Raw genomic sequence first — 13968 nt, 5'->3', positions numbered from 1 at the left:
GCGACTGTCTCACAAAATTTACCTCTAAAGACTGTTTCAATTTCAGCGCCAAAATTGTTGCTATACTTAGGGGACAGGTTTGTAATTGCCTTCGGTGCTGCTGCTGCTTTACTAGATGCAGTCTCCACTTGTACTTTCCAGGCCAGATTGGATGAGCTAGAAATCCCAAGGTAGTTAAAACAAGCTACAACCTCTATTGGTTCACCGTCTATTCTAAAACAGGGATTTCTCTTCATGCCAAAATAGTTGTTGATAATCATGACTTTTGATTTACCTTTGTTTAGAACTAGATGATTCGCTTTACAATAGGTTGCCACTGCCATGAGTTGAGCACTGAGGGCATTTGGTGTAGTAGCCAAAAGGACAGAATCATCCACATATAGTAGAATAGGCACAGGTTCCCACACAAGGCAGTGGTCTCTTCTGAGGATTCCTCCACAAATGTGTGCTGGTCATTGATGTATAAACAGAAGAGAACTGACGATAATAAGCAGCCATGTTTGACTCCTTTTTCCGTGGGTATTTTATCTGTAAGTTGGCCACAAATGGGCTGTACCTGATCATAAGAGTAGATCTGAAATATGAGGTCCTGATAATATGCAGCAGTGTGCCATTTATTCCTAACTCCACAAGTTTAACCCATAACCTCTCGCTGACGACTAGGTCGAAGGCCGATGAGAAGTCAAGAAAGAACTCACAGACCTGTGACTTCTTTGCTACAACAGATTTGTTGGCTGGATGCCAAAGGACAAAACCAGGTATACAGTGGATAAACCGCTTGTGAAACATCCTGCTACCCAATTTAGAATAGTAATACGGCTTAATAGTCCCCAGGTACAAACTTCAAAAGTCAGGAGAGTCAAGTTTTCCCAGTCATGGCTGCGCAGCTATGGAACTCACTCCCTCTTTCCTTGAAAATGACGAAATCATTCTCTATCTTCAGAAGTAACGCTATCAAATGGATAACTAAGACTACTATCAAATAACAACTGCACTTGTCATTTTGTCCTACTGTCCAGCTCCTATTTGTATATGATCATCTGCCCCGCATCCTCTATAGTGAACTATCGAGGGTACATAAGACTGTACACAGCCTATATTATAACTTGATGTAACTTGTTGCTGTCTTCACTATCTGACTGTATAGACTGTAAGTACTGTATTCGTTGACAACTGCATTCCTGAAACATTTGTAACGTTTTCCAATGCACCCAGATACCTACGGGTTAAGGTGAGCTATAGAAATAAATAAAACAAACAAACAAACAAACTATTCTCCTCTAGCCACCTGTTTAGTTCTGACAGGATGACATGACAAAAGATCTTACAGTCAATGTCAATCAGGCTTATCGGTCTACAAGAGGAAACCTCATGGGCAGCGCATTATTTATATAAAGGGATGATGAAGGAATTAGACCAGGATCCTGGATATATCCCATTTTATACGAAGAATGTCAACACTGCGGTAAGCAGCCAAGTCCACCTATTGCAATTTGAAGATTTCCGCAGGTATCATAGTTGGATCTTGGGCCTTGCCTCTTGCGGTTTGAGGTTTTGAGGTCTTTCTATCGCGCTCCAGGCAGACTTAACAGCATCCAAGCACAGAATGTTACAGGAAGGATGCAAAAAAGATGAACAACTGTTAAACCATAGGAAACCATAATTCCCTTACAAAAAGAGGTCAATTTTTTAATCCTTCCAGAATGCAGTCAATGACGTCAGGGTTTGTATGGAAACAGGTCACAGAGTTCCATAAATGAGGGCCATATCTTGAGAAGCACCTGTCCCCTCTGTCTCTCTGGACAACCTGAGAAGTAGGGATTACCCAAAAATTCATGTCTAAGGAGCGAAGCGAGTGAATCGGATGGTATTGTAAAAATGTTTTGTACAGGTATGCGGGAGCAAAGCCATTTATGCATCTGAACACTAGGAAGAGGACCTTGAAATCAATCCTCTGTCTAAAAGGTAAATAATGCAGCGACCTCCACAAAGAAGATACTGGTGATGTTTTTGAGACTTTAAAGATAAGTAGAACTGATGCATTTTGTGCCCTCTGCAGCAGAAGAACTTGTTTTGCAGGGATGCCAGCAAGCATGCCTTTCCCATAATCCAGCCTAGAGTTTGCCAGAGAGCCAACTACCACAGCAATGATTTTAAAATTGTACTGCATTGCACTGTATTGTTAAGTGTGCTCTTTGATGGGAATTTATATTTCCAAATAAAGATGTTAGCTTTCTCTCTACCACAGCATGACCTGTTGGGGATATAAATGGAAGGGCATGCCATACCAAGTGTAATGAGTAGAATATAGACTTTATCATAACTCCAACTTGTTGGTCACAGCCTAAAGGTGTCTGCCATAGGCAGCCTAAATTCTTAACCTTGGTGCAAAGGTCATTGGTATTCAAAAAATGCAAGGAGGCGTTGGAATGCGAGTAGGGTCACACAAAAGATGTTTCGGCCCAAACAAAATAAGTTCTGTCTTATTTGGATTCCACTAACGCGTATTAGTTGTCCATCAGCCAACTTCTTCAATTCATTGCACAATCATGTGTACGGACTCCGCAGCATTGCCCACCCTCAGATATATATGTGTGTCGCGTGTGTATGAGTGATAGCCAAGATTGTATTCACTAAACATTGCCATCAGTGGCTGCATATAGACAATACAAATCAAAGGAGGCAATTATGAGCCCTGGGAAACACCATTTGTACTAAATTGGCTTCTGGTGTAAAACTAGCTATCTTGACATGCTAATGCCTATTAGATAGAAAAGACTGAAATCTTTACAGTGCCTAATTCGAGACACGTTTATGCTTATGTTTATTGAGTTTATATAGCGCTTTACACCAAAGCGCTTTACAGCAACCTCTACCAATCTGGACAATGGGATATGTGTGTCTACTGTATCGAACACTGCCAATAGGTCCAACATCGCCAGCAATGTTAGATCCCAGAATCTGCATTGTTTTAAATATCGTCCCAGACCGCCACTAATGCAGTCTCCGTTCTATGTCGGGGACAAAATCCAAACTGACAAATGTCAAAAATGGACAGTTTTTTTCAAAATGGCCGAGTAGTTGCAGAGTGGCTACTTTCTCTAAAATGTTGGCTGGCCAGGTCAGGCAAGCCACAGGGCACTAATTCAGTAAATCTCTAGAATCTAAGGATGTTTTTTTAACAGAAGGGTCACTGTGGACATTTTCAATGATGACGGTGCCGATCCGTGGCCCAAAGAAAGGTTTATAAAAGTAGTTTGAAACTCGGCCAAAGATGTAGCCTGTGTTTGAGCAACACAGGCGGGTGCTATATCAAAAGAATGGTTTGTAGGTTTTAAATTCTGAAGCAGCTTGGTAATTAGAACCTAAGAGACCGTACTAAAATAAAATAATATTTCCCACTGCAGAGACTTACCATTGTTTAATTCCTTCTGGCATGCCGTTTGGCAGATCTTATCCTGAATGGAACGTATTTTGTCAATAAAATAATTGTTAAATTCATTAGCTTGTGCAGTAGAAGGGGTAATACTTAATGAAATAATCAGGGATTTACGAATCTGGCAATGGTGGCCAGGAGTTCCTTAGGTTTGTATCTAGATACTGAAATATTGTCCTGTAGGCCTCAGAAATAGCTCTCTTATATGCCTTTAGAGCTGATTTGGTGCCCTCTAAGGCAATTCTGTTCCTGGATTTCCTCCATACTATTTCTTTCTGACGATATTATTTTTTCATCATCGCTAAGGTTGAGAAGTACCAAGGATTGGAATTTTATTTGGCTTTCTCATTTGTAAAGGGACTTTACTGTCACAAATGTGTTTCGATTTGTTAATCCCTGTAGAGAGATATCTTGAATGGGGGTGTGCTGTGGCTGGGGTGTGATGAAAGAGAATATCTGATATAATGGCCTGCCCAGGGAACAGCCTCAGTGTTGTGTATAATAATTCCACAGCCATCCAGAACTACTGAGTCAAGACAGTGTCCTAATTGATGAGAGGGGTTAATGGTTGCAAATCATGAATATTCAACATTTCACAGATAGATGAGGGGTATCCAGCCAGACATTAAAATCCCGAATGATCACAAGTCGTGTAGATCTAAGAGAAATTGTGGACATAAATTGCTCCAGATTATCTAAAAAGGTCCTAGCTGGGCCTGGGGTTCAGTAACATAAAATAGTCTTAAAGGATAAAGCAGGTGACAAAAATTTGGGAGACCTCATCCCAAACTAAAGTTTCAAGTTGCGACATAGACCAATGGGATGTATAACAGCGATAGCGGCTCCTCTGTGAATAGCACGGTTTAATAACTTAATGGAATAATTATGCGGAACTAGTGAATGAAACATGCCATATGATTAATGGCTTTGCAGATCTTATTTTCTGAAAATAATGTCCACAGGGCATATAACTATCACGCATCCGCTGATATAACATCCTCTGACACTATAAGCGTAGATGAGTCCTCCATCTGAACTGGATTTTCACCTCTCACCTCTCCAAAATCTCTGGAGTAGTGAGCCACCCGCTTCTACTCAGAGATATTTGCATTAATGCAGAATTTATATTGGCCAAGCCCCTTGGTTATAGCCTTCCAGAAAGCTTTGAAGTCTTTTTCCATCGCTGATTATGGGAGATGTTGCCATTTGCGACTCCAGGGATCTCTCTTCTTCTGCGCATCAATTGATTTATACTTTTTTCTCAGAACAGTAACCTCATCTGCCCCCGCTCCTGACGTCTTCCTGCAGGGTCCTCTTTACCTGGATATCCAATAGCCTCTTGAACCCAGGACAGAGGAACAATTATTTTCAGTCCTGCCCTCATAACAGTCAACCACAAGATGTGGCCCAGTGACCTCAGCCCAGCCCCCACACCAGTAACGAGAATGAAAAATGTGGGAGTTATATTCGATCAAGTGCTCCCCTTGACCCAACAGATTTCATTGATAGCCGAGAGATGCCACCTTGCAATGATTGTACTTTGCATGACCATTCCAGGTCCTGGGTATGCAGCAAACAAAACCAATTAATTGAGGCATTAATCACATCAAGATTGAATTATTGTAGCAGCTCCTATTTGGAATCCTCAACAAATCAATAGCCTACCTCCAGGACATTCTAAATAAAGCAGCATGTCTCCTCTTTGGCCTGAAAATATTTGGCCTTCCACTCAGGAGCCTTAAAATTAATTCACTAACTACCAATTCAAATAATCTTTAGCATTATCTTCAAAGTTAGTGCATCATCAGAAAAGCATTTTAGAACATGGGCCCTGAAGAACATCTCCAAACGAGCCACCAAACGTCAATCCACCAGATCCTTTCGATCCAGCACGTACAACAAACGGACTCCTTCCTTACAGGTTGGAAAGAGTGGGTAAGAAAGCAAAGTAACGCAGGCCCACATCTTTGGAACGCTGTCCCTTTAGATCTAAGACAGGAACCAAATCATCTGACATTCAGAAAAAGCTATGCCTCTTTCTCAAGGCATTTTTAGACATTATATCTCTCTAGTATAGTTGCCCATTAATCAGCTTTAGCTACTAACAAACTTAAATATTATTGCAAAATATTTAAATGCACCATTTGTTTCAAGATGCAAATCTGTGCATGGTCAGTAATGTGAGAACCTTGCTGATTTGCTCCTTTTGTAACCTCCATTATTCCTGCCTTATCGCGGCCTATCATTGTGTTGCAGAAAAATGTTTAGATGAAGTGAATAGAGAAACAATGTGAAATGATTATAGAAACTCTTTGACTGCCTTTCCCATATCAACCAGTTTGTTACAGTTCTCCTGGGGCCAACATAGATGATTTGCTGTGACCCGTATGTGCTCACAGGGCATGCAAGAGTGTAGAGAACACCTCATGGTACACTCAATGACTCTATCCCAGATTTTTGTGTAACTGCTGTCCATAAGCTTGTCTAGTCTACTTTAGGTGGATTGACCTCTACTTTACTCAGGTCAGAGATGACCTCTGCCTGGGCCCTCGTGTGTGTCCCATTTTCCAGAAAAGAAAACATCTACAGCAGAGGTTGAGGAAGAAACTGGAGACATCCCCTTATAACTAACACTGGGTTGACGTCTCTGAAGACAACCGAAAGTGGGTGAGGCAGGGGCACAGTAAAAACCCTGAGATTTTGGGCAGAGATTTTGCTCCCCTGCAAAGGGGTCCATGGGAGAAACCGTAAGCAGAAGGAAAGACACCCTAAACCTTTAGTTAACTTTTAGTGAGGCCTGACAATTTGGCTAATCCTGACCATGTTAATGAGGTTTACCCCTTCCCTGTTTGTTATTTAGTCCCACACTGTAAACTAAACCTATTAAACTTAAGTTTCTGGTCTTGTATGGTCAAGATGATGGGTGAGTACTTCCAGATCATGGTCACTAATGTTCACTATTTAAAGGGAGCCCAGTACTTCTTTCCTTGCGTCCCAATTGTGAATGTGTCCTACTGAAACTGAAACTGGATGTGCTAGCTCATCTCATCATTTGCACCAAAAAGAATTTATGAAAATCTGGCTCAATATCCTTAAAGAAGCATGCTGGGCGAATTATCCCTGAGACAGTGATTGAGGTCCATAGAAGTCCACTGGGCAATGGATCCCTGCAAATGGAAATGAACGAACAAAACACTATATCCCTGGTAGGATTACAAATAGCAAGCTGGGTGCTACATCCCTCAGACTGTGTTTTGGGAGTGAAGTGGTATGCTGAGTGCTATATCAATGAGTGTCATGATCACGGGCAAGTTACCCACTTTAGTTCCCCAGATGAGTTGGTCATTAGCTTGGCGCACCTGGGCTACACATAAAATGGGTTCTGTAGTGCATGAGTAACCTACTTCCTGGTCACCTAATATGGCCGCCCTGCTGGTTGCCCCTGGTTTAGCAGTGTTAGTCTATGCCTTTCATCACCTCTGCCTTTATAAGCCCCGCCCTCCTGGAGTTCTGGCCTTCGCGTTATTACTGCTGTTGCAGCGCAACGCTTACCGCGGTTCCTGTCACAGTCAATTCTTCAGCCTCTGTAGTTTACTGTTTTTTGGTCCAATTATATTATTTTCTCTCAGTATTAGTTACCCCCGTTGTCTCCTTGCCATTTCGGTTCCTTGCCTCTTCAGTTTGCCTCCTGTCCGTCTCCCGTTACCTGACGCATCCTGAGGCGTTCTTGTCAGATGCTAGCTTCCACTTCAGCTTCCCGTTCAAGCGTCTGCTACATTCCGTGTGGCAAGTTTTCACTGAACTTCTGCAAAACCGCAAGTAATGAGTTTCTGTTGTTTTATTTATTCGGTCTTGCTTTTTCCTACGTTCGCTCAGTTGAACTAGCTTAATCAAACATTCATGTTATATTATATTAAGAATAAGAGCTCCAAGTTTTGGAACATAGAGGCTGTCGCCATTGCAAACGTTTTTTGTTACAATAATCCTTCAGTGTGTGCTACACTGTTGCACAAATGACCGCATTGTGCATGGTTGTTTCGCAATAGATATATTCAAGTACGTCACGCTGATTCTGAGACTCCATACGACTACTGTAGTTTTCAGGGAAACCCATATGGCGAGTACTCCTCTAGCTCTCTCTGTCCCTACATGTTGTGTAACCAAGTTATCACCTCAGAGTAGAGTCCTATTATTACCTCATCACGCACAGGTGAATATATATAAATATTTATAGCAGGCGATTAGTACACTCCCTTTCCATAATTTCCCCCCTCAGCATTCCAATCCCTCCTTCTTCTGGCTACAGTGTTTTACCGTCTACTACAAGATTCATCATTCTTCAGGATTTGCGCCCCTGCACCAGAGCAGGATGGAGAGCTCAACAAAATCAAGACAAGGGTGAGCAGTAGTGTACTCTCTACAGTAAATTCATTTATAGGATTATCCTCTCCTGACACTTCTGTGAACATGATTAAGTTCCTGTAGTGAAAAAAGGTTGTTTACCCATTTTTGCAGAGTTACTAATCAATGCTCCACTAAGAAGAAAAACACCCTTTCCTTTTGGAATCTCGCAACAGAGCCAGATGCCCCCGCAGAGTTCAGGTAAGCGTTTCAATGAGTTTGTGTCAAGAAGTGTGCTGGCTGTCACATTCCTGAGACTGTGTGATGGTGAAATCACTGACGGGAGGCGTAAGGATAGGAATGCATTGAACCTGGAGTCGGAGGACTTGAACCCACTTTGTGATGCAGTTTTCAGGAGGCAATATATTAGGGATCCCATGGTCCTCCATCCTTTTTATAGTTTTGTAAATAGGAAATTTCCTACTGCCCTGGGAACCCTATTATGAGGCAGGAATCATATGCGCGAAGATTAATGTTAACATGAGAAGAGCAATAGGTGAGCCATTATGGACATGACTCTGCGGGTAGCCATGAGCTGCATCATGAACATAAGGAATCATCTTGGTCAGGAGGAGATGAATGTGTCCACTGCATGCATAGAAAAGTAATTGTCTATAATCTAAGCATGTTAAATATTGCATTTGGGAATAAGACATGCATGACACTAATTAAATGATATGAGACAAAAGTAATACTGTTTGTTTGTATAGTGTGGTTGTGATGAATGGAAAATCTCCCAAAGTATTCAACTTGAAATTGTGACATGGAAGAGCATCGAAGTGGGTACACAGATCATGATTTTCAAACTCCCGAGGGCAGCAGCATCTTGACTTCACTCCCATTGGTAAACATCCTCTCTTTGACCAAGTTGAGCCTATCAAAGGCACATTATGCAAACTTGCTACTTGTTCTTATCCTCTCTGGTACTGCGAGATCATCTTGTTTCTTCAAGCCTGACCTACCCATTAAAAGCGGGCAGAGTATGGTATTAGGCCTGCAACTTTTCATTGCTTCAAACAATGACACGTTAAATGAGCTGACAACCTATATTTGATAACTCTTTCTGTGACCACCTAAGCCAATCTCATCAAATACAGTTTTGTGAACAAATCACATCCATTGAGGTTCTATTGAACCGTTCTATGTAGCCATTACCCTGTGGGTGATACAAAGACATTACAGTGTGCTGAATTCCTAGATTTTCCAGAAAACTCTACATGTCTTTAGATGCAAATTGTGATGCACTGTCAGAAATTATCTTCTTTGACACTCCTTCTCTCTAGAATACACTCTCCAGAAACAATATGGCTTCCATAGCACTGGCTTCTTTTAGTACTTTAAACTCCGTCCACTTTGAAAAAACATCTTCTAAAACAACCAGATACAAATTGCAGGCCCCCTTGAAACTGAAAGGACCAAGAAAACCATTGCAAGCTCTTTCCAGGGTGGAACTCTGGGTGAAGGTGCACACTATGGAAGAGTATGGGTCACCAATAACTTGTCACTATTGGGACACTGAAAACACTCTTGTTCCACTCTCTCAATGTAATGTTCCAGACAGAGCTTCCAGAAATGTTCGCTCAATAACAACTTAGTCCTGGTAACCCCCAGATAGACCTTATTCCCCAGTGCAATTACTCATTTTCACATACCTTCTGGTGATAACAACTTGTGACATCTGATGAGTCTGCCATTATGCAAACCAAGTTTGTCCCTGACCTTCCCCAACGGTCACAATTCTGATTCTAGTTCATCATCAGGTCTTTTCTCTTAAACAAATCCCTTTCTTCTCACGTAAACGTCGTACTTCACACAGCAACAGTCCAATTCATCCTCTTTCATGAATCTATTCACAGAAAATATGCCTTCCTGTCAGAGACGCAACCTCTCAGCAGTCTGTCTGCAAAGCAAAACCAGCAAATCCTCTCATGTCCCCCTCCTGGAATGGTTTGGTAGATGGACACGTTAATCGAAGACTATTTTATACACTGTATCATCAACAGAAAAAGTTGGTGATGAGGCCAGAAGTCATGTGGAGAAACTCTTTTGTGAAAGAGAAGACCATAGGAACCCTGTTGGAGACATACACCTAAAGGAAACGGCTTGACTGGCCTCAAAATGGCCAACCGCCCTCTGAAACATTTGGCCCGTGAAGCCACACCCCACCTCACAGACCAATTGAGCAACACTTAAGACATCATAATTCCCACAGGGCCTTTCTATTTGCTCTAACGTGCAGGTGCTGATGTTTCCCTTGTTAAGCCCAGGCCATCAATTCACCCAAATGACACGAAGTTATAACATAGACTTTACACCCTACTGTCATCACAAATGTAAAAATCAAATACCTGCAATAAGCACAGGATTATTAAAATAACATATAGCACCAAAGCGGGTAAAAAATAACTTTTTAGTTTCCAAACCCACATTAACTATGGTGCCGCCTCTGTGTGCCATGGGTGCAGTCATGATACAAAACACAAACACTTGATACATACCCCTTAATTACATGCCTCTGAACCAATATACATGTGAAATCAAGAGTATTTAATACTCAATATACTCAATAGTCTTATATTAGTATACATTTATTTATTTATTCACACTCATGTAGTACATTATTGAAAAAGGTGCATCACAAATATTTCTTTTAAAAAGAGACCACAGTATATAAAACACACTGTGCCACCAACCTTTGCTTACAAATACATTGTATTCATGTGAAAATAGCATCACCACACTGTGGGCCTCATCACGAGTTGGGTGGTAGCCCTTAAATGCAGAGGTAACTCTATTACCACTGCATTTAAGGGTCCGCCCAATCATGACTCTGGCAGCATTTACCCGCAGCTTTAAGCTGGGGCTAAATGCACCAACTTAATGCCCATTTTCCGGTGCTATTAGCATCAAAAATGCCCCATTGGATCCGATGGACCCACTGGGGAATACCCATTACCGTCAAACCCTTGATCCGGCGCTAATAGCGCCAGACCGGGTGGTGTAACGCTATTAGCCTGGGCAGTATCCCAGTGGTAATACCGCCGGGATACCGCCCAACTCGTGATGAGGCCCTATGTGTGCAATTAAAAAACAATGAAAACAGATGGGTTTCTACATCAATTACTTCTGAAAAAACCCTTTTACCACAACATGTTTTGCTTCTTATGTATGTAGAGCCTGCTTCAGGGGGAATTCATCTTTGAAAAAAACAATTGGAGTTGAGTTCCAGATTAGACTTTGAACGTGTCCCTTTTCTACCTACAATGGATGATTATATAATGTATATGAGAAAGAACAGAGGCATGCGCTTTCTTTATTGTTATAATAGAGACCCCAATGACCTAATGTGCAATTAAAATCAGGCATGTCCATTAGCCAAGCATAACATAATGATTTGATATGTTAGAGACAACCAGCTTGTCAATACCACTTTGAATTACTATTCATGTAACTGTAATAAGTTAGCTGTTGTACAATTTTCAAAAACCACAACAATACCGACTGGAAAAAGGCATTATGTCTCTGACTGGTGGACTGGGCAATGTTTCAACCAAGCTTATATAGCAGAGCATAACATTCCGAGTACCACTGTATAGAACCCCCTGTGGAAATAGATATGAATGCAATGAATCAGGCTTTGTTATTTCTTGGGGCAAATAAATTATTAGGTTGCCTCGATTACAAAGCGATTTTTAGACGACTCAGCAGCGAAATGATATGTCAGGAGCACACCCAGCAGAACCATCAGAGCCACCTAGCACTGCCTTCTTCTGCCAGTAGCCTGAACCGGCTAGTTACCCCCATCTCATGCCAGTTAAAGCCTCACGTACCAGATATAGTCATACTATGCTAGATGCAGCTTCAAGTGCCAGGGCATTGCTATATGAGGCATCTGCATCGCATAGCCAGGTAGTGCCATATTATGTCAGGCTATTCCGCATATGCCATGTTTATCATCATATGCAAGGCACAGCCTCACAAGGCCAAATGCTGTTCTCATAGGGCAAGTGATGCCTTGTTACCTAAGTACTGCCATTTTATACCAGATAGAGACTAATATGCCAGGTTTAGCCATCATATGTAAGGTACAGCCTCACATACCCTGAAGGTCTATATCTTTGCTTCCTTTTAGGGTCAACTTCATTCTTCACTTTTTGTCTTTCTGCTATCATATGGATGCTTTCACATTCTCTTCTCGTAACCACTTCTAAAACTGAGATTCTTTTCTTCCCTTCACATTATTATGATTGCTTCCCTTATTTTTCTGTCTCTTCCTTTCCTGATTCTCTTTATTTCCACCCACACATTAATTGGGCATTATGTTTGATTCCCCACTCAACTTTACTAGTCATATCTCCTCTTTAGCCTATACGTGCCGCTTTCAACTTAATAATATTTGTAAAATGATCACTCTTTGACCTTCTCTGCCACCAAACCTCTTGTTCGTACTTATAATTTTTCTCAACTTGACCACTGTTCTTCCCTTCTTGTAGGATTCCTCGTCTGTGCTCCCGCTGTCTTCTTGGTTTTCTTCTTCACTGTTCTCAAATCTCTCCCTCTCTTGCTGCTCTTCGCTGGCTCTCTCTGCAGCTAGCCTCCAGTTCCCCATCTATGAATTGTCTTCAAGTGTGTCCACGGTCTTGCTTCCTGTTATGTTTCTGCCTTAGTTGTTGTCTATATTAGCACTCATTTGTTACTTCCCATCATTCCTTGTCCATGTGTAGTCTCCCTCTTGATCTGAGGATATGGAGTCCATGTCAGCTTTTCGGAAGAAATTAAAATCTCACCTGTTTAAATAGAGAACCACTACTGATAGAAAAAAAATATTGATAATCAGTTGATAAATCGTTTGAGCTATGCTCTTAGACTTAACATCTGCACTGTGATTCCTTCAGTTTGTGATACAAGTGCTATGCAAATACCTCAAATCAAATCGCATATTTATTTCATTTCCCTTCTTATCCCTAAACATTTGTATGTTCATCCTTTTTCTGTATGTTCTGCTTCTAGTCTTTCACTTGCTACTGACACTCCTCTTTCTAATTCTTGAATGTAAATTGACTTGAGTATCTGTTTCACGACTGATTACTAAGTTTGTTTGTTTGTTTATTATTTATAATGCACAGACGTACCCTGGGGTAACAGTGTGCAGCAGGTACAGGAATATGCAAAGCTTAGTTACACAACTTAAGTTACATACAGATAATTGGGTATACATCGAGTCGTAATAGGGCATATGTACAGTGGCAACTAACATCATAAACACATTTACAGTAGCAAAATATACAAGTTTGAGAGGCAGTCATTTCAGTTAGCACTACATTAGTAAGCATTCGCTTTCAACCATAGGATAGTGTTGGTCCTAAAGTTTTGATAAGGAAGGTCAGTTCTTTGGGTGTGGGGTAGGGAGTCCATAATTTAGCTGCTGTCACCGTGAAGCTGTTACCACCTATAGTAGATCGATTGAATTTAGGGATAGCGAGGTGGTCTTTGTAGGCAGTTCTGGACTGTCTCAAGGAGTGTTGTCTGTGGAATGTGTTAGCCAGGTAGGAAGGCACAGCGTTATTAAGGGATTTGTGGGTGAATGACAGGGTTTTTAGGTGGATTTTATCCATGGTAGGTAGCCAGTTGTTCTGGCGACTAATCTCAGTGATGTGGTCTCTTCTGGAGATGCCCAATGCCGCCCTGAGGGCATTATTTTGTAAAATTTGGAGTTTCCGAATGGCATCTTTGGTTACCCCGAGGTAGAGGGCGTTGCAGTAGTCTAGGCAAGAAAGGATAAGGGCTCTGGCCAAGGTAGTGCAGCTAAGATCAGATCGGAATGGTTTGGCTGTACGGATAAGTCTGCACGTGTAGGCCGTGGAGGACGCCAGAGAGTTAACCGGTTTTGCAAGTGAGAGTTTCGAGTCGAGGTAGAAGCCCAGTGTTTTTACTTCATGGCCTACTTTGATGTTAATGCTGTCAATTAGGAATGAGAATAGTTGGGTCTGAGTTTTTTAGTCTAGAGGTAGTGCCAAGGATGATGAGTTTGGTTTTATCATCATTCATGCATAGTCCAAGCGTGGCCATCCATGCCTGGATGATGATGTACACTCTGTTCACCAAGGCCAAATCCTTTCCATAATCCCCAG

The sequence above is a fragment of the Ambystoma mexicanum genome, chromosome 14 (assembly GCF_040938575.1).
Source record: "Ambystoma mexicanum isolate Mex_15411 chromosome 14, UKY_AmexF1_1, whole genome shotgun sequence".
NCBI classification, from domain to species: domain Eukaryota; kingdom Metazoa; phylum Chordata; class Amphibia; order Caudata; family Ambystomatidae; genus Ambystoma; species Ambystoma mexicanum.
Note: the sequence above shows the minus strand (reverse complement) of the source record.